A 21,742-nucleotide genomic window follows, 5' to 3' on the forward strand; every position below is an offset into this window, starting at 1 on the left:
AAGCAGTGCTCAGAGGAGAATTTATAGCAATAAATACATATTCCAAAAAAAGAAGAAAGGGCTAAAATCAATAGCTTAACCATACAATTAGAACAAATAGAATAGCAGCAAAAGAAGTCCACAGTCACCAGAAAAGGAAATAATAAAGATCAGAGCATAAATAAATAGAAAACAGAAAAACAATAGAAAGAATCAACAAGACAATAAGTTGATCCTTTAAGAAGACCAATAAAATTGACAAACCACTGGCTAAATTTACAAAGTATAAAAATCAGAAGATGCAAACATCCAAAATATGAAATGAGATGGATCGCTTGAGATTCATTACAACAGAAACAAGTGAGATTAAAAGGATCATAACAGAATATTATGAAAAATTATATTCCAACAAATTTGAAAACCTAGAGGAAATGAACAAATTTCTAGAAGCACACTACCTACCTAAACTAACACAAATGGAGGTAGAAAAGTTCAACAGACCCATAACAAAAGGAGAAATTGACGATGTCATAAAAATACTCACAATAACAACAACAACAACAACAAAAAAAAACTCTGGCCCAGACAGCTTCACTGGAGAATTCTACTAAACTTTTAAAGAAGAGTTGACATCAATTCTACTCAAACTATTCCAGAATGTAGACAAGGAGGGAATACTCCCTAATTCATTCTATGAAGTCAACATAACCCTGATACGAAAGCCAGATGAATATACCACTATAAAAGAAATTTACAGACCAACATCCCCCATGAATACAAATGCAAAAATTCTAGCCAACAGAATTCAACAGCATACCAAAAAATAAAATAAAATAGTACATCATGATCAAGTGGAATTCACACCAGGGATGTAAGGATGGTTCATCCTCGGAAAATCAATCAATATAATTCACCACATAAATAAAACAAAGGAAAAGATTCGTACAATCATCTCAGTTGACACAGAAAAGGCATTTGATAAAATACAGCACCATTTCCAGATGAAAACTCTCAGTAAAATAGAAATAAAAGGGAAATTCCTCAACAAAACCAAGGGCATATATGCAAAACCAACAGCCAACATTATTCTCAATAGAGAAAGATTGAGAGCATTCACCTCGACAATGGGAATGAGACAAAGATGCCCTTTATGTAATACTGTACTGGAAGTCCTAGCTAGAGCAGTAAAGCAGGAAAGGAGAAATAAAGAATATCCAAATTGGAAAGGAAGAAGTAAAACTATCCTTATTTTCAGATGACACGGTACTATACATAGCAAATTCCAGAGACTCCACAAGAAAGTCACTGGAACTTATAGAAGGATTCAGCAAAATGGCAGAGTATAAGATCAACACACAAAAATCAGTTGGGTTCCTCTGTGCTAACAAGGAGGACTCTGAAAGGGGAATCGAGAAGTCAGTACCATTTGCAGTGGCCCCCAAAAGGATAAAATACATAGGAATAAACCTCACCAGGGGTATAAAAGACTTATACAAGGAAAACTATAAAACGCTAACGCAAGAAACTAAAAGAGATCTACATAAATGGAAAAAACAGTCCACGTTTATGGATTAGAAGACTTAACATTGTGGACATGTCAGTACTACTCAAAGTGATCTATAGATGTAATACAATCCTATCCAAATCCCAACAACACCCTTTAATGAAAAACAAAAAACAAAACTAAACTACAACTTTATATGGAAAGGAAGGAGGCCTCAAATAGCTAAAGCAACATTGAAGGAGAAGAAGTATAAAGTAGTAGGTGCCACACTTCCCAAACTCAAAACTTACTGTATAAAGTCATTAATCAGAATAGCCCAGTCCTGGTTCAATGACAAATACATGGGCCAGTGGAATAGAATTGAGAACCCAGAAGTAATTCCATCCATCTGCAGGCAGCTGATCTTCGACAAAGGGTCAATGTCCAGCCAACGGGAACAACTGTCTCTTTAACAAATGGTGCTGGAAAAACAGTATATCTATATCCACAAAAATGAGTCAGGATCCATACCTCACACTGTGCACAAAAACTAACTCAAAATGGATCAAAGACCTGAATGTTAAAGCTGAAACTATAAAGTTCCTGGAAGATAACATAGGGTAAAAATTAGAGGACCTAATGTTCCCCATAAATAGTCTTCAAACAAAACTAAAAATGCATGAATGACAGAAGATAAATTAGACAACTGGGGCCTCCTAAAAGTTAAATACTTAGCTCATCAAAAGATATTACCAGAAGAGTAAAAAGAGAGCCTACAGACTGGGAAAAAATCTTTGGCAATGACATATCTGATAAGGGTCTAAGCTCTAAAATATATAGAAAACACATTCATGGCAGCATTGCTCACGGTAGCAAAACGATGGAAACAACCTAAGTGTCCATCAGTGGATGAATGGATAAACAAACTGGGGTACATACATACAATGAAATACTATGCAACTGTGAAGAATAATGATGAGTCCATGAAACATTTTATAACATGGATGAATCTGGAAGACATGCTGAGTGAAACAAGGCTAATCCCCCGAATTTTCATACTATATGATTCCATTTACCTAACACTTTTGGTGCAGGCTGGGTTTTGCAGTGAGAGATGTTAACGACCACCCTGGTCTTTATACAGAGGACAATCACCACTCAACTCTTCCATGATGGTGGTGTCGAGCCTATCTCAGTACATTTTTTATTGCAATGGCGGAGTTCCTGGGTGGTGCAAAGAGTTAATGCACTTGGCTGCTAACTGAAAGTTTGGAGGTTCGAGTCCACCCAGAAGCACCTGGGAGGAAAGTCCTCGTGATTAACTTCCAAAAAAATCAGCTATTTAAACCCTTATGGAACAGAGCGCTACTTTGACACACAAGGGGTCACCGAGAGCAGGAATTGACCAGATGGCAGCAGGTTTATACCAACGGTGACCATGAAATTCAAGAATGGCTAAAGAGACATGAGATGATGGTTATTTGGTGAGATTAAATAAAACCGTGTGAAAGAGTATAGAAAGAGCATTCTACAAGAGAAGAGTGGAAACTGTCTTTGGTAAGCAGGTTTAGTAAAAGTGAAGAGAGAGAAGACAGGAAGGAACAACTAGGAAAAAAAAATTAAGAAATGGTTACAGTATAAGGGAATTTCCCTAACATGGTGGTGACTGAAATATATGGCCAGGGTAAGAGTTATGAATATATAGGATGTGAATTGAAAGTTTATAAGAATAGGGGTAGAAATGACTCTGGGAGAGACTTGGGCAGCAAACAAAGGGTTTAAATGGGGCACTAGCTTGCAAGGAGTTAGGTATGGAGTAGACATCAGAGGCTGGATTGACTTTCATGCACGGACATATATATGATCCAGTTTTTATGACACATAAGAAAAGTCCCCCTTCTCTCACACAGGCACATGGGCCAGGTTCCACCCACAAAGCAAAGGAAAAACAGTTTCTTATTTCTGAGCAGTCTGCTATTGAACAGAAACATGCTGTGCCTAGCTTATCCGTTGGTTAAACTATATGTATTTATATTTTGCAGTCTTACACCAGAAAACTTTCATAACCTTAAAAACATGAGAAGCAGGAGTTTAATTTTATAGTGCCAAACAGAGACAGTCTGTTTAAAAAAAAAATCTGGAAAGTCGTACCGTATTAAAAAGGTGGTCACTCTCTTTAAATACTGGAGACTGTGTTTGTTCTGAAATCCAGTAGCTAATTTGTTCACTAGACCACATGGGTAACCCTTAAAATAGAAACTGATAGAACCAAGGGGAGTATTAGAGAGGATCAGTGATGTAAAGAGTTAAGATAATAAAGAACCAGTTTGCAGGAGACAACAGGCCTTGGTCCTTTCAGTAGAAGTAACTCTTTCAAAGGTGATAGGGTTTAAAATACCAATTTCCACTAAGATCGCAACTCTAAATAAACTGACACAGTGGGAATGGATGAAAGAAACTCTCCATACAAAGCCACCACCAAGCAAGAGCATCCTAACTGATCTCTCTGTTCTCACTCGTCCCCAGCCCCTCAAATGGTCCGTTCTCACACCTCAATAAGAGCTATCCTTTAAAGAGTCTAGGTAGATGATTTCACCCCCTCTTTTTCAAACCATGCAATGACTACCCATCATATTAGAAGTAAAATTCAAACTTTTTAGCCTAGATCCGAGGGACTGCACAGTCTGCCTCCAGCCTACCTCTTTCACCTTATATATGGCACTCCACTACCCCTCACTCCAGCGATATGCTCCAAGCATACTAGCATTTCTTCTTTCTTTCCTTAGTTCCTTTTTCAGGAGATTTCTCATTATTAGGACTTCCAAATTTTCTGTCTCAGAGGGACCTTCTTCAACTTCCCAATATATAGTAATAGCCATTCCACCTATGCCCATTCCCTATAAGGTCCTTCTGTTTTATTTCCCTTTAAAATGGCAATTTCCACTTTCTGAAACCATCTTGCTTGTGTATTTGTCTGTTCATGCTTTGCTTCCTCATCCTAGAAGATGACCTTCATAAAAAGAAGAATCATTTTTGTCTTGTTCACTGTTATGTCCCTAGCACCTAGAAAAGTGCTTGGAACACATTGCCACCTCCCTCACCTTGCCCAAACAAGTATTGATGAGTGAGTGAGTGAATGAATGAATAAATGAATGTAAGTATTCTTGATGAATATCATAGTCTATCCACTTCCAGGCTCCTGCATTGATTCTAGTTTTATTACCCTGTTTATTACAAGATAGGCCATCAGTCTTCTTGGCTATCAATGGAAAACTCCAGTTAATACAGAATGGCCACCATGTCTTCCAAGAAATCTAGGAAGTTCTAACATTGATTTCACTGAGTGGTACAAATGATTAACATGTTGGCTACTAACCAAAAGGTTAGAGGTTCCAGTCTACCCAGAGTCACCTCAGAAGAAAGGCCTGGCCATCTACTTCTGAAAAATCGGTTATGAAAACCCGATGGAACACAGTTCTACTCTGACACACATAGAGTTGCTGTGACTCAGAGTCAACTCAATGGCAACTGGTTTAGCATCAATTTAGCACTTACTGTATGCTGGTCATTTATTTTATCTATTTATTAATTTGCTTTATATGTTATCTTAATTACTGTTGGTTTTATAGTGCAGGGGTCAGCAAACCACAACCCCCAGGCCAAATTCAGTCCAACATCTGTTTTTGTAAATAAAGCTTTATTAAAACACAGACACACCATTTGTTCATGTATTTTCTATGGCTGCTTTTGTGCCACAGCAGCAAAGTTGAGAAGTTGCAAGAGAAACCATATGATCCCCAAAGCCTACAATATTTACTATCTGAACCTTTATAGAAAGATTTTACCAACTCTTGATACAAAGCAGTATGTGCTCCAAGATAGAAACGGTGTGAGGAAAAGACCTCCAAAATGTTCAGGAAAGGGAACCAGAGCCTTGACAATGTTTTCTTTGGGTAAAATCCAGGAAATTTGATAGTGATCAAATTAGAAATGTATCCTCAAAATGGTCTTGGATTAGAATGTGAGAGAAGCCTACATTTCAGCGGTCAGGTCAGGAATCAGAAGTTGACTGGCTGAATACCGAATTCCCCTTTCAAGCAAGTTATGAAATTTTTTAGTTAGACGTATGTGGTTCTTCTCTTCAGCTTCACTTTGGGCCCCCTAGTCCTACCTTTGTTAGCTTCTCTTCTCTGTGCAATCTGGGATGTAGGGAACGCTGCCATCTTCATGATGAATGGTTTCCTCCATTGCATTGCAATTACAGGTTTTAATCAGTTCATTATTCCACCTAGCTTTTGGGTCCTGACAATTATGCTGTGGAAACTAATTGAATTGGCTTTACCTCAAGGCATTTCCACAAGATCTTACCTTACCATTTGGGAATTTTTTGGCTGATTGACCAACTTAGCCCTAATTTCCCTGTTCCAACCTAAAAAAGATTTTATTTTCATATTTCTCCTTTGAAATATTTCACATTTTATTCTACTTAGAAAAAAGTGCGCTTTTTATATAAAAATACAAATCACTGACCTATAATGTAGTGTGGCATACACTGAGCTTCTTATACAATAATCTATAGAGTGGTTGCACAGTAAACCTTATTCTTTTTCATAGCTTCCCTTTATATAAATTAGGGAAAACTGTGTGGTATAGCTAGACAATAGATTACTTCTTTGCAACACTTTACTCTTCCTGGTGTTGCAATTTTTAGGCATTAGGAGAGATACTGCCCAGGGATAATGCTGAGCTGACTGTCCATGGTAGCTTTGTCCAAGTGAGTTCACCATGGTGAACTGGGACTTTAGTTTTTGGGGTGTCTCCCCCACAACTGACTCACAGCAAATTCCCAAGGTTTCATCTTTGGAAGAAATCAAAATATCAGTTCATCAAATCACTATGAGAAATATACCAGTCAAGGGAGAAGAATGATTTTTCTCATTGGTCAGCACAGCACATTCTTTTCCTATAGGAGGAACTCCATGAGAAGCCAAATCATAATCAGAAAGTTGTTTGATGAACGTAGAATTCAAGCAGAAGGAGGAGAGATGCTGGTTAGAAGATGATGCAATTGGCAATGGGAACCCAGCTGCATCCATCTCCCAATTAGAAGCTGTACCATCAAGGAACTAGAAAACCACATTGTGGGTCAGAGCAACTTGTCCTCTGGAAAGACCTGGATGAATACCTCCAGGACTGTTGTCTCTGAAATGGATTTTCTACATCCATTCTGTTGCAATGTTATTTCTTTGGTTATTTTCATACACTCAATTACTCCATCATCTCCTACTGTTTCTGCTTTCTGTTGCAGCAGCGCTCAGCCTCTGAAGGTGATGTCTGCATATTTTTATTTGATCCATCGTGTGCTACATTTATCCATTTGACTCATCAAGCTCTGGAATATCTTACTCCAGTCTCTATGAGCTGTTAATGTATAGTAAGGTTCCTCAACCTTGGCACTGTTGACATTTTGGGCCAGAATTTTTTTGACGTGAGGGCCTATCCTATTGTCTCAGTTACCTAGTGCTGCTATAACAGAAATACCACAAGTGGGTAGCTTTAAAGAACAGAAATTTATTTTCTTACAGTTTCGGAGAAAATTCAGGGCAGTCCGATTCAGGGTACTGGTTATGGGGGAAGGCTCGCTCTTTGTTGGTTCTCTCTCTGTTGGCTCTGGAGAAAGATCCTTGTCTTTGTCGGCTTCTGTAGCTCCAGTGTTTCTTGGTTCCTTGGTGACGTTCTTGTGACATCTATGCCTCCTCCCTCATTGCTCCTGTGTCTAATCTGTTCTTTTTTATACTCAGAAGTGATTAGGATTAGGACACACCTACACCGATATGATCTCACTCACATAACAGAGAAAATTCTATTCCCAAATGGGATTATATCCACAGGTATAAGGGTTAGGATTCCAGCACATATTGTGGGGCTACACAATTCCATCCATAACACCTGTGCACTTAAAATATTGAGCGGTATCCTTGGCCTCTATCAACTAGATGCCAGTAACAGCACCCTCTTTTCCCCACCCAGATGTGACAAAAATGTTTCCAGACGTTGCCAAATGTTTCCTTGAGGCCAAAGTCACCCCCTGTTGAGAACCACTGATATATAAAATAGACAGGTGAGAAGATCCTTCCTGATTCTTATCAAGAATCTGGGACAAAAGGCATTCAACCAAGTCAGGCTGGATTCCAGCTTCATATCTTTTGATCAACTTATTCTATCTATTCCTCTGAGGTTACCTTCACCATAATCAAAACATTTATAAAAAGAAAATCAAAACTCAAAATTCTTTCCATGAAATTACTATGTTTAACCAATTTCCAAGGCAAGACACGATCTTCTCATATCTGGTTGAATATATCTGGTTGAATAGGAGGTGTTTATGGTATCTAACTAGAGAATTCTGCTCAGTGATACAGAGCATCACATTTATTTTAGTAGTGAAAAATATTTCAAAATTTTAGGTATGTACTGTTTCTATCAAAATCCACAACTGATTTCAACTCTGAAACTTATTAACATGTATCTCAATTTCTTTGGGTTCATCAAATTTTTCAGTTTGTTAACATAAGCCTAGGACTTGAAATACTGGTATCATAATCTTTCAGAATTCAGGAGGCAAGAACATGCAGACTTCATTATGAGTGAAGTCTACTTTTCTCCTTGACAGAGTGGCTTTTTGCCGAGACTTAGTCTTTCAGAAAGAAGTCTAGTATACTTAAGACTCATAGGACATGAGTCTTAGTTTGAATTTTAATCTCTTTGTTTATATTTACTCTAATTTCTCCATGCTTAGTTAAATTAAAAAAAAATTCTTTTAATTATCATATTGTTTTCAGAGGTGTAATTATGGCTGAAAGCTGGGTAAGCTAATCTAAAAGCTGGCATTTTCTTCATTAAAAGGCCGAATTATTGGATGTTAGAGCTATAAAGGATCTGAGAGAACTTCTAGTCCAACAACTTCATTTTCAAGTAAGGAAAAGCAACCCAAGGGGGGTGAATTGATGTGCCTCAAAACAGTCTTGTAGCAAGGATTTTAACTCGGGTTTACAGAAATCCAGTGACATGATTTTTTACTACATAATTCTACTTCTGTATGTAGGTGACATTTTGGAATTTTGTTCTTCCAGCAAAATAAACATGATTTTACATGCATTACATATGAGTCCTCCACTCCCCCTCCTATGCCCATCCCTAGTTCTGTTTGTGTAATATATTCCAGTACATTTTTTCCTGCCCAGGATAAGTCCTATGTGTGTAGATACATAATCTTTTACGAACATAATGTACATCAGTTTTTTAGCAGGACCCTAAAGTTTGCTGATCCAGCTGCCAAGTGATATCATCTTAGAGCAGTAGGCATATCTCATCTATCAACTTAACTAGAATTCCACTCCCACCATTGAAGAGCTGTTTCTTTGCTTATGTCTTAAAACAAAAACAAATGAAAATTGCATATTCTCATAAATGAATGTATGTTGTCCCCAGTGAAAACTGTATGTTCTTTTCACTCTGATTCACAAATAGCAGCCCTTCACGCAAAAGTACATGTACTGAAAATAAGACAGAAAGGTCATTCTTTTCCTGAACTGATTAAATACATACATATATATGTGTGTGTGTGTGTATACCAAAAACCAAAAACCAAACATATTGCAGCCGAGTTGATTCCAACTTGTAACAACCCTATAGAACAGAGTAGAACTGCTCTAGGGTTTCTAAGGAGTGGCTGGTGGATTTCAACTGCTGACATTTTGGTTAGCAGCTTAGTTCTTAACCACCGTGCCACCAGGGCTCCATATATATATATTCATACCCATCAAAAAAAGCCTAGGATAAACCCAGTGATGCTTATACTTCTAGAGACTAGAGTGACAAGAATGGAAGATGGTATTTGTCCTCAGCCCCTAGGAGCAGCTCTGCATTTCTGTGGCAGCACTGCTTTAAGAAGGACGAAGAGGGCAATCAGCCAAACATAAAATAAAGCATTGCCGAGAGGATGCCAAGTATGTATCATTCATTTTGAGTTGACTGGATCCTTTCCAGAAAGGTTTTATTAGCGAAGAGGAGAGAAGAGAAGGAGTATAAAGAGTCAGGAGCAGAGAAGGAAATAGACGCAGTAGGTGAAGAATTCCATTTGGAAAAATGAAGCCCTGTAGGCACATTCTGAATGTTGGTAAGCATTCCAGAAAATGCTTTGCTGTGATGTTAGTCTTGAAAGGCCTATGAATATATATTTTTTAATTTATTGTTTTCTAATTTATTTTTAATCAATATGTCTGAAACTTGGCCTTTCCAATATGCATCCCAGGGTTTTGGCTCAGAGCCAGACGAATTGTGTTTAACTATCAGCTCCACCATTTATTACTTATGGGACTTGAACAAGTACTTTAATTATTCTATGGTTCCTTTTTCTCATCTATGAAATGGAACAAACAGATTAACAGGCTGGCTCATAGTAGGTACACAATAAAAGCAAGGCAGATGGATGGATACGTGAGTGGGTAAGTGGAAGAACAACTAACACTTAACTGTGCTCACAAGGAACCTGTATATAGACCAAGAGGCAGTCATTCCAATGCAACAAGTCATTCGAATGGATACTGTTGTTAGGCGCCATCGAGTCAGTTCCAACTCATAGTGACCCTGTGTACAACAGAATGAAACACTGCCCGATCTTGTGCCATCCTCACAATCATTGTTATGCTCGAGCCCATTGTTGCAACCACTGTGTCCATCCAAGGGGATGCTGTGTGGTTTAAAATCAGGGAAGGTGTGTGTCAGGGTTGTATCCTTTTACCATACTTATTCAATCTGTATGCTGAGCAAATAATCCAAGAAGCTGGACTACATAAAGAAAAACAGGGCATCAAGATTGGCTGCCAGCAGCAAGATGCCCTGGTTCTAGGGCTGGGAAATCACCAGGAAGGGAAGGGAATGTGACAGGCATGACACTGCTGGATGCACTGGACTCCATCATTCCCCCTGCCCCCCCCCCCACCAACAAGCCCCTGCATCTGCCCCTGCAAGATGTGCACAAGATTGGGGGCATTGGCACTGTACCTGTGGGTCGAGTAGAAATAGGCTTCCTCAAGCCTGGCACGATGGTGACCTTTGCCCCCTGCAATATCACCACTGAGGTCAAGTCTGTGGAAATGCACCTTGAGGCCTTGGCTGAGGCCTTGCCTGGTGACAACGTGGGCTTCAATGTGAAGAACATGTCAGTGAGGGACATCAGGCGGGGCAATGTGACGGGAACAGCAAGAACAACCTGCCCTCGGAGGTGGGAAGCTTCCTCTCCCAGGTGATCATTTTCAACCACCCCAGCAACATTGCAGACGGCTACTCCCCAGTTCTGGACTGCCACACAGCCCACATGGCCTGCAAGTTTGCTGAGCTAAAGGAGAAGATCGACCGGTGCTCAGGCAAGAACCTTGAAGACAACCCCAAAGCCCTGAAGTCCGGGGACTCGGCCATCATCCACATGATCCCGTGCAAGCCCATGTGCGTGGAAAGCTTCTCAGAGTACCCACCCCTTGGCCGCTTCGCTGTGTGTGGCATGAGGCAGACAGTGGCTGTTGGGGTCATCAAGGCCGTGGAGAAAAAAGCAGCTACTGGTGGCAGAGTCACCAAGTCAGCCGTGAAAGCAGCCAAGAAGTGAGCAGTGGAGGCCACCCCCGGCCCTGGGCAGCCTGGGCAGAGCCACACCTGGGAAGAGCAGCTCAAAGAGAAGCGTCGAAGCTCTGCTATTCTCTGGCCTGAAACTGTCTGAAGCCTGCCCCTGCTAACACTGGTGTCTTTTTGCTGATAACTTTGATGCATCAGAATAAAGCCCAGCAAGTCTTAAAAAAAAAAAAAAAAAAAAACTGTAACATGCGCATGACACAACCTTGCTTGCTGAACATGAAGAGGATTTGAAGCACTTTCTAATGAAGATCAGGGACCACAGCCTTCAGTATGGATTATACCTCAACATAAAGAAAACAAAAATCCTCACAACTGAACCAATAAGCGACATCATAGTAAATAGAAAAAAGATTGAAGCTGTCAAGGATTTCATTTTACTTGTATCCACAATCAACATCCGTGGAAGCAGCAGTCAAGAAATCAAACAACACATCTCATTGGGAAAATTTACTGCAAAAGATCTCTTTAAAGCGTTAAAAAGCAAAGATGTCACTTTGAGGACTAAGGTGCGCCAAACCCAAGCTATGCTGTTTTCCATCTCCTCATGAGCATGTGAAAGCTGAACGATGAATAGTGAAGACCAAAGAATAATTGATACCTTTGAACTGTCATGTTGGTGAAGAATATTGAATAACCATGGATTGCCAGAAGAATGAACAAATCTGTCTTGGAAGAAGTATAGCCAGAATGCTCCTTAGAAGCAAGGACTGTGAGACTTCATCTCACATACTTGGGACATGTTATCAGGAGAGTCCAGCCCCTGGAGAAAGACACCTTGCTTAATAAAGCAGAGGGTCAGTGAAAAAGAGGAAGACCCTCAATGAGCTGGATTGACACAGGTGGCTGTAATAATGGGCTCAAACATAGCAATGATTGTAAGGATGGTGCAGGGACAGGCAGTGTTCTGTTCTGTTGTACATAGAGTAGCTAGGAATTGGAACCAATTGATGGCACCTGACAACAACAAGTGGAAGAATCTAAAACTCTGATTTATGAGATGAGAAGATAAAATCTGAATTCTCATATAGAGGAACCAGCTGTGTTTACTTAGCGCCCATCAACAGTGCAGAAGAATTAAGTGTTCATTCTTCAGGAAGGGCATGTGATGTCGGCTATCAATATAGAAGAAAGTGCAACTTCACCTGCCTTGAGTGTTTTTGCTCTTAGAAAGTGGAAGGCTTTTTTTGAAGTGTTGGCACGGGCATCGCCTAAGAACTTTGTTCTGGACTCTGAGCTCCTCAGATAGATTGATTTCTCTCTAATTAATCAAACCTTGAAAACATGCTCTGTGATAGTGCAGGCATCTCTGCCTGAGCTCTGGGGCCAGGCAGAGCCCAGCCTAGCCTCAAGGCTGGTCTTCCATTTCCACTCAAATATAATTAGGAGACTTTCTTTTTTGGAATCAGAAACTGGCTGGCAGAAGAAATAGTACCAGACCATCCCACAAGGTTCTCTGAAGGAACAGGCATGCTCACCACTGAGGAAGGGGCCACAGGGGCTCGTTATGTGGGAATATGCTCCTCTCTGTGGCAAAAGGATGAAGAGCTATGCTTCATGCTGGTGAGCTGATTACTTGACTCATTTCAATTAGCACTGCATCCAAATGGAACGATATGTTTTTCCCCTAATTCTTCCAATTATCCCAGTACTTTCTGGAAGGATCTGTTCTTTCCTTTCAACTGGAAGCAGAAGATTTCTTTCTGTTAGAAGGCCTGGTAATTAGTGCTGCCAGATTAGCACTGCTTGTGATTCGGTCAGAGGTGTAGACTTCTTTGACAGTAGGCAATTGCCCATCAGAATCGCTGATTAAAGATAGGCTGCACTTCCTTCCCCTTGCTCCTTAATGACCTCATTAGGCTGTGAATCAGATCTGGAAAACAGAACGACTGCATGTCCTCCAGCCTGTAGAGTTGCACCTGTGCTAGGGTTTCGGGCTCCATTAAACAGGTCAGATGCCATGTGTCGGAGTGGGGAATGCCATGATCGGAAGGGGATTAGGGAGAGTAGGATTGGAGGCAGTTTTCCAAGCAAAGAGCAACAAATATTGACTGTGAGCCTCCGACTCAAAGCTACAAATGAGTAAACAATAACAGCATCCTTAATGGGTAACAACAACAACAAAAAACAAGTTGCCTGATGAACATACATCTGTATCCACCATAACCTAATGCTTCTGACAGGGGTCTCCAAAGGAGGAGCAAGCTGGCTCAGCAAACTTCACTTGGCCCTGAGAACTTGATGCCCTCGCTGAGGAGAGGGGCAGATGGTGGAGCAGCAAGAGCAGCATAGCTTAAATGGGGGCTGGGGCTGGGCCACTTGTGTGTGTGTGAGAGAGAGAATGATCCGCCAATGACGAAGGGTCAGGATCCCAAGGCAAAGGGCTTAAGGGTGATATCAGAAGAAGAGGTAGGTGTTGGGTTTGAAAAGAGCTTCCATGGTAAAGATACTTGATGAGCATTTAGTACTAAAAATTTTATCAAAACCGAACAAACCAACCAGGGTTTTTGTTGGTTGATTGTTTTTCCTTTCACAAAGTTATTCAGAAGAGACCTCAGCTGTCAGGGGAATAAGGTAGCCTAGAATAATTAAATGTTTACCTTACTCCTTTCAACTCTAATAACTTGGCTGTTTAAACTCTTCTAATTGAATTCTATGTCTGGAGCCCTGCCCACAAGAATCTTACATTAAGGATTTCTTGTCTTGTTTTCTTTTTTTTTTCCCACAACTTTGCTGTTATTAGTTGCCATTGAGTCAGTTCCAACCAGGGCTTTGAATCAATTTGTGCAGGTTCGAACCCCTTCTGAGAATTTGGATTTCTAACAAGTTCCCTGCTGAGAATTTGCATTCCCACGCCATTATACTGAATCAAAATCTACATTTTAACAAGACTTCCCAGGTGATTCTTATGTATAACTTCCTGGAAACTTGTTATACAGGTTTGAATGAACTGATTCAAAGCCCTGGTGCCAATTCATAGTGACCGTATGTACAACAGAATGAAACACTGCAGGGTCTTTTGGCATCCTCATAATCGTTGCTATGTTTGAACCCATTGTTGTAGCCACAGTATCAGTCCATCTCACTGAGGTCTTTCTCCTTTTCACTGACCCTCTAATTTACCAGGCATGATGTCCTTTTCCAGGGATTGGTCCCTCCTGATAACATGTCCAAATTATGTGCGACAAAGTCTCTTCATCCTTGCTTCTAAGGAGCCTTCTGGCTGTACTTCTTCCAAGACAGATTTGTTCATTCTTCTGGCAGTCCATGATATATTCAATATTCTTCACCAACACTGTAATTCAAACACATCAGCTCTTCTTTGGTCTTCCTTATTCATTGTCCAGCTTTCACCTACATATGAGGCGACGGAAAACACCGTGGCTTGGGTCAGGCACACCTTTCATCCTTAAAGGGACGTCTGTGCCTTTTTACACTTTAAAGAGGTCTTTTGCAGCAGATTTGCCCAATGCAATCTGTCTTTTCATTTCTGCTGCTTTTGTGGGCGTTGATTGTGGATCCAGGTAAAATGAAATCCTTGACAACTTTAACATTTTCTTCATTTATCTTGATGTTGCTTATTGGTCCAATTGTTGCTTATTGTTCCATCTTTATTGAGGTATAAATTATATGCCATAAATTTATTCCATTGTGATTCTTGAGAGTGTGTAATTCAATTATTTTGTAAAGTTGTGCAATCATAACCACAATCCAGTTTTAGAACAATGACATGAATGTTCCCAGCTGGAGTCAACATTTCCAATCCCCCTTCAAGCCTTATCTCAGTAAACCACTAATCTGCTTTCTTCTTTTACGTGTATGTTTTTCCTGGGCATTTCATATAAATAGAATCATATAATATGTAATGTTCTGCATCTGGCTTCTACTTAGCATAATGTTTTTGAGGTTTATCCATTTTGTAGCATACATGAATAATTTGTTCCTTTTTTATAGCTGAATAGTGTTCACTGTATGGGTATACCACCTTCTGTTTATTCATTCATAAGTTGATGGACACTGAAATTATTTCCAGTTTGGGGATATTATGTATAATGCTGCTATGTACATTAATGTACAAGTCCTTGTTTGTACATGTTTCTTTTTTTATGTCAAGAGGATGCTTCCCTTTTAAGTAATTGCTAAACTATTTTTTAAAGTATTTTAAAGTGTTTTTTAAAGCTGTACCATTTTACCTGGAAAAAAAAAAAATCCATTGCTGTTCAGTCGATTCTGACTCATAACAACGCTACAGGACAGAGTAGAACTGCCCCATAGAGTTTCCTAGGAGTACCTGGTGTATTTGAACTGCCGACCTTTTGGTTAGCAGCTGTAGCGCTTAACCACTATGCCACCAGAGTTTCCGTACCATTTTACAATCCCATCATAGTGTATAATGGTTCCAGTTTTCCTACATACTTGCCAACAATTGTTATTGTCTGCCTTTATTATTTCAAGACGTAGTGACCTCATGTGACAGTGTGGCAGAGTAGAATTGTCCCATAGGTTTACCAAGGCTGTAATCTTTATGGGAGCAGTAGGGTGCCAGGTCTTACTCCTGCGGAGCTGCTGGGTGTCTTTGAACCACTGGTGTTTCAGTTAGCAGCCAAATACTTAACCATTGTACCACCAGGGCTCCTTAATATATCTATATAGTAAGAGAAAGAGAGAGAGGATACAAATCCTTTATCAGATATGTAATTTGCAAATGTCTCTCAGCCTGTAGCTTACACTTTTATTTTCTTCATCGTATCTTTTGAAGTACAAAAATGGATACTTTTGAAGTTCAAAAAATCTTTTTTTATCCAGTGTTTTTGGTATTTGTCTTAGTTATCTAGTACTGCTATAACAGAAATACCACAAGTGGATGGCTTTAGCAAACAGAAATTTATTCTCTCACAGTAGAGGAGGCTAGAAGTCTGAATTCAGGGCATTAGCTCCAGGGAAAGGTTTTCTCTGTCAGCTCTAGGGGAAAGACCTTGTCATCAGTCTTCCATTGGTCTAGGAGCTTCTCAGTGCAGGGACCCCGAGTCCAAAGGACACACTCTGCTCATGGCTCTTCTTGCTTCATGGTAATGAGGTCCTTCTCCTCTCTGCTCCATTCTCTCTTTTATATCTCAAAAGAGATTGATCACAAAATACAACCTGATCTTGTAGATTGAGTCCTACCTCATTAACAAAATTGCCTCTAATCCTGCCTCATTAACATCATAGAGGTTAGGATTTATAACACGTAGGATGATCACATCAGATCACAAAATGGTGGACAACCACACAGTACTAGGAATCATGGCCTAGCCAAACTGACACACATTTTGGGGGAACACAGTTCAATCCATAACAGTATTGTAGTTAAGAATCTTTGCTTACCCGAGGTCACAAAAATTTGGTCATGTGTTTCTTTCTAGGAGTTTGATAGTTTTAGCTACTAAATTTAGGTCTATGATCCATTTTGAGTTAATTTTTGTGTACATGTGAGGTAAGGGTCTAAGTTCATTTTATTTTAAATAATTAATTAATTTTGCAGATAGCCAATTGTCTCAACATCATTTGTTGAAAAGTCTAATTTTCCTATTGAATTGCCATCACACCTTTGCTGAAAATCAATCGGCCATAAATGTAAGGGTTTGTTTCTAGATTCTACATTGTTTGATTGATGTATATGCCTATCCCTATGCCAGTCACTGTCTTGATTACTGTAGATTAATGGTAAGTTTTAAATCAAAGTCCTATTACCTTCTCTTTATCCAAAATAATTTTGGTTATTCTGGATCCTTTTCATGTCCGTATAGATTTTGAAATTAAGTTATCAATTTCCACACACACAAAAAGCCTGTTTTGATACAGACCATTTTGAATCAGTAGAAAAATTTGAGGGAGAATTTTCATCTTAGAAATATTAAGTTTTCTATTTCATGAACAGGGACTGTGTCTCCATTTATTTATGTTTTCTTTAATTTCTCTCAGCAATGTTTTTAGCTTATAAGTCTTATACTCTTGTGGTTGAATTTATTTCTAAGTATTTTACTTTTTATGTTATTGCAATTGAGATTGTTGTATTAATTTCATTTTTAGGTTCTTCATTGTTGGTATGTAGAAGTAATTTCTGAATAATATATTTTGTGGTACTGTTGACTCATTATGTCTTGCTTTGTGGAATACAGGGTTATGCCATGTCACAGATCATGTAATCTATGAATAAAACCAATTTTACTTCCTCCTTTCTAAACTGGATGCCTTTCATGCCTTATTGTGCTAGCTAGAACCTCTAAAGCAATGTTAAACAGCAGTGCAGAGTACCAACATTCATGCCTTGTTCTTGATCTTTAAAAGAAAAAATCCAGTGTTTCACTGTTAAATATGATGTTTGCTATAGAATTTTCATGAATGTCCTTTATCAGATTGAAGGCATTTACCTCTAGTCTTAGTTCAATATGGATTTTTACTGTTTATGGGTTTGGGATTTGTCAATACTTTCTTTTCTGCAACTATCGGGATGACTGTGCTTTGTCTTGCACACGATCGTTATGGTTTATTTACTTAAGTTGTCAATATTAAGCCAACTTTGGATTCTTGGGATAAACCCCATTTAGTCATGGTGTATAATCCTTTTTATATTTTGTTGGGTTTGGTTTGCTAATAATGGGTTAAGGGTTTTTGTGTTTATCTCCATAAAGGATATTAATCTATAGTTTGGTTTTTCATTGTGATATATTTGGCTTTGCTATCACAATTTATTACTGGTCTCATACAATGTGTTGGGAATGTTTCCTCCTCTATTTTCTTAATGTTTGTGAAAGATATATATTATTTCTTCTTTTTTGATAGAATTCACCAGTGAAGCCATCTACACTTAGGCTTTTCTTTGTAGGAAGATTTTTGTTGCTAATTTAATTTCCTTGTTATAGGTCTATTCAGATCTTTATTCCTTTGGTCAGCTTTGGTAATATATGTGTTTCTTTCTAGGAATCTTTCCATTTCATCTGAGCTGTCCAAATTGTTGGTATACCTTCATTCCTTAAATTACTTTTAGATTTTTTAGGATCTTTCATTCCTGATTTTGTTAATTTTTTTGTCTTCTCTATCTCTGATTTTCTCCCACTCTTCTGGTCATTCTAAATGTTTGTCGATGTTGTTGATTTTTACAAAGAATTTTTGGTGTCATTAATTTTTTTTTTTTTTTTTATTGTATCAGTTTCCAGTAGAATGTTTATTCCTTGCTTCCCCTGCTTGCTTATAGTTTAGTTTGTTTTTCTATTCTGTTTGGTTATGGTGGAGGATTAAGATGTTTATTTGAGACCTGTTTTGTTTTTGCTTTCATTTTTCTGATAAAGTGATAGAAAACTGTAATTCCCTCTAATAGCAGCTTTATCTGCATCCTATAAATTTTGATATACTGTTTTTGTTTTCATTCAGTTCAAAATATATTCTAATTTTTTCTTGTGATTTCTTTATTTACCCATGGGTTATTTAGAAGCATATTTCTTAATTTTCAAATATTTGGTGACTTCCTTTTTTCTGTTTTGGATTTCTAATTTAATTGTTTGGTCAGAGAAGATACTTAATATTATTTTGATCTTTTACATTTATTGAAACTTGTTTTATGATCTAGCATATTATTTTTCCTGTAGAATGTTCCATGTACGCCATGTACTCTGCCATCACTGAGTGAAGGTTGCTACATATGTCAAGTATATCAAGTTGGTTGAAAGTGTTGCTGAGATTTTCTATATCCTTGATGATTTTATGTGTAGTTGTTTTATGCATTATTGAGAATGGGACATTGATATCTTTGTCTAATATTGCTGAGTTGTATATTTCTTTTTTTCACTTCTGTCAATTTTTTGTTCATTGGTTTTGGAACTCTTTTGTTAAATATGTATACCTTTGTAATCATTATATCTTCCCAGTGAAGTGTCTGTTTTATCATTATTAAATGTCCCTCACTGTTTCTAATAATATACCTTTTCTTAAACACTATGTTGTTTTATATTGATACAACTGCTCCAACTGTCTTATGCTTGTGTTAGCACAGTTTATCTTTTTCAATCCTTTGAATTTCAACCTAGCTGTGTCTTTGGATATAAAGTATACCTCCTGTAGAAAGGATATAGTTGTATTGAGATTTTTTATTCAGCCTCAACAGTTTCTGCCTTTTCATGGGCGTGTATGTTCCATTCATATATAATGTAAGTACACATTGGTTGGATTTACATCAAACCATTTGCTATTTGTATGTTATAGATATCATGTCTTTTATGTTATTTTGCTACCTTTCTTCATTTAGTTAGATATGATTTTATTGTATCATTTTAATCCCTTTGTTGGTTTTCCTACTATTTAAAAAAAATTATTCTTTCAGTGGTTGCTCCAAGGTTTACAATATGTATTTTAACTTATCACAACCTACTTTATAATACTGGTAAAATTGAGAAACTTGCTTCCAGCATAGCTCCATTTCTCCCTCCCCCCTCTTTTCTGCCATTATTTTCATATACATTACACACATATATATCATAAATCCCAAAATATAGTGCTAAAATTATTATTTTTTATATCTTTTAAAGAACTTAACTGAAGAAAATTATGTGTGTATGTTGTTTTACATTTACACATATACTTAGTTTCCCTGTCTTTTTTCCCTGACTAAAAAAAAAAAAAATCAGGCAGTTTTTAAGCCAGTTCCCACTTTTACCTTCTGCCAGAACTTCTTACATCTTCTCTGTACATGTCTGCAGGCTCATAGTCTGACAGTGATGTGTGGATTAAATTGGATGTTCTTTGGTCTCCTTTACATGTGGTCACAGTTCTTTGAACATACTTATCTTCTTGCGGATTTGAGTTACCATCTGATGTTGTTTCCTTTCAACCTGATTGACCTCCCTGTATTTTTTATATGGCATGTCAGCTAGAAAATAACTCATTCAGGCTCTGTTTGTCTGAAAATGCCCTTATTTTGTCTTCATTTTTGACAGATCATTTTGTTTGATATAGTATTCTTGATTGATGGGGTTTCTTTTGGTTTTGCTTTAATTGCTCTGAGTATGCCATTCCACTGGCCTCTGACTTCCATTATTTCTTTTGAGAAATCAGCTGTTAATTTTATTTGCTTTTTTTTGTTTCTAAGTACATGATGAATTATTCTCCTTATCTTTGTTTATGAACAGTTTGACTACAGTGTGTCTAGGTGTGGATCTATTTGTGTTTATCCTACTTGGAACTTGCTGGGTTTTTCTGATTTGTAAATTAAGTGTTTCACCAAATTTGGTAAGTTTTGTCCATTATTCTTCTAATGATTTTTCTGGAGTTTCTCCCTCACCTCTACTTCTGGGACTCCAATTATAAGTGTATTGGTGCCATCTGAGTTTCAGTTCTTTTTTGTCATTAATATTTCCTCTCTGTTCTTCAGATTTGATAATTTCTATTAATCTATCTTTACATTTAGTGATTATTTATTCTGTCATCTCACATCTGCTCCTGGGTCTTTCTAATGAAATATTCAATCTATTTATTATATTTTTCAACTCTGGAATTCATGAGTCTTTTTTATAGTTTCTGTCTCTTTGTTGAGATTCTCTGTTGAGTCATTGTCGTTATATTTTCCTTCAATTCTTTACACGTAGTTTCCTTCAGTTCTTAAAAAAAAAAAAACATAATTTTATATTTAATAGCTACTTCAAAGTCTTTGTCTGCTGACTTTAACATATGGGCCCAGTCAGAGACAGTTTCTGTTGACTACTATTTTTTACAGAGTACAGGCAACACTTCCCTGTTCCTTTGCATATCTTGTAATTTTTGTTGAAAGATGGAAAATTTCAGATACTATGTTTTAGTAACTCTGAATTCTGATATGTCTTACCTACTCAATGACTTTTGTTTTTGATGCTTTTGTTTGTTTTTTAGTAACTTGCTTTGATGAAATCTGTGGAATCTCTTTACCTTGTGCTATGTAATTGCTGTTATCTCTGCTCAAATTTTTTAAATTATTTTATGCATGGTTTCCTAGGGGTCACATTGTTCTACATAACTTAATGGTAAAAAATGATGTTTGAGAGTTGTGTTCAAACACTTCAAGTTAGTGAGTCTTCCTTCTGTGTATATGTTTGAGAGCATATTTGAATTCAGGCAGTTTTTAAGCTAATTACAACTTTTATTGCTAGGCACTATTGCATCTTCTCTGTACATGTGTGCAGGCTCATAGTTTGACAGTGATGTGTGAATAATTTGTATGTTCTTTGGTCTTCTTTGCCTGTGTTCACAGCCTTCCAGTCAGGGAATATGTAGAGAGTGGGTCAAGGCCCCTTATGTCTGTCTTGTTCCCCAGATTTCCCTGATAAATTTCTGGCTAGCCTTCCAGTTTATTATTTGACCCAAGTAAGTCTACACTTCAGGTTACCTAAGCCACTGGTTTCCTATTCACTTGTGACAGAGATAGTTATCACTACTAATAATGCCACCAAATGTGGGATTTTTTTTTTTCCTGCTTCCTTCAAATAAAATCAAGCCCCTTCTCCAGAGAAGTTTCTGGATTTCATAGATTGGCCCGCTCTGATAGAACTGTCATGCCAGTTGAGCAGGTGATGATGAATGGGAACA

At 38.0% G+C, this 21,742-nt stretch overlaps 1 protein-coding gene and 1 pseudogene across 2 annotated transcripts in view; both read left to right on the forward strand.

Annotated features, from left to right (window-relative positions):
* Positions 1-21,742, forward strand: part of AGBL1 (AGBL carboxypeptidase 1) — a 968,506-nt gene that overhangs the window by 883,123 nt on the left and 63,641 nt on the right. The window lies entirely within an intron of this gene.
* On the forward strand, positions 10,228-11,126 carry LOC135233058 (elongation factor 1-alpha, somatic form-like; annotated as a pseudogene).

Source organism: Loxodonta africana, chromosome 13 (genome assembly GCF_030014295.1).
Source record: "Loxodonta africana isolate mLoxAfr1 chromosome 13, mLoxAfr1.hap2, whole genome shotgun sequence".
NCBI classification, from domain to species: domain Eukaryota; kingdom Metazoa; phylum Chordata; class Mammalia; order Proboscidea; family Elephantidae; genus Loxodonta; species Loxodonta africana.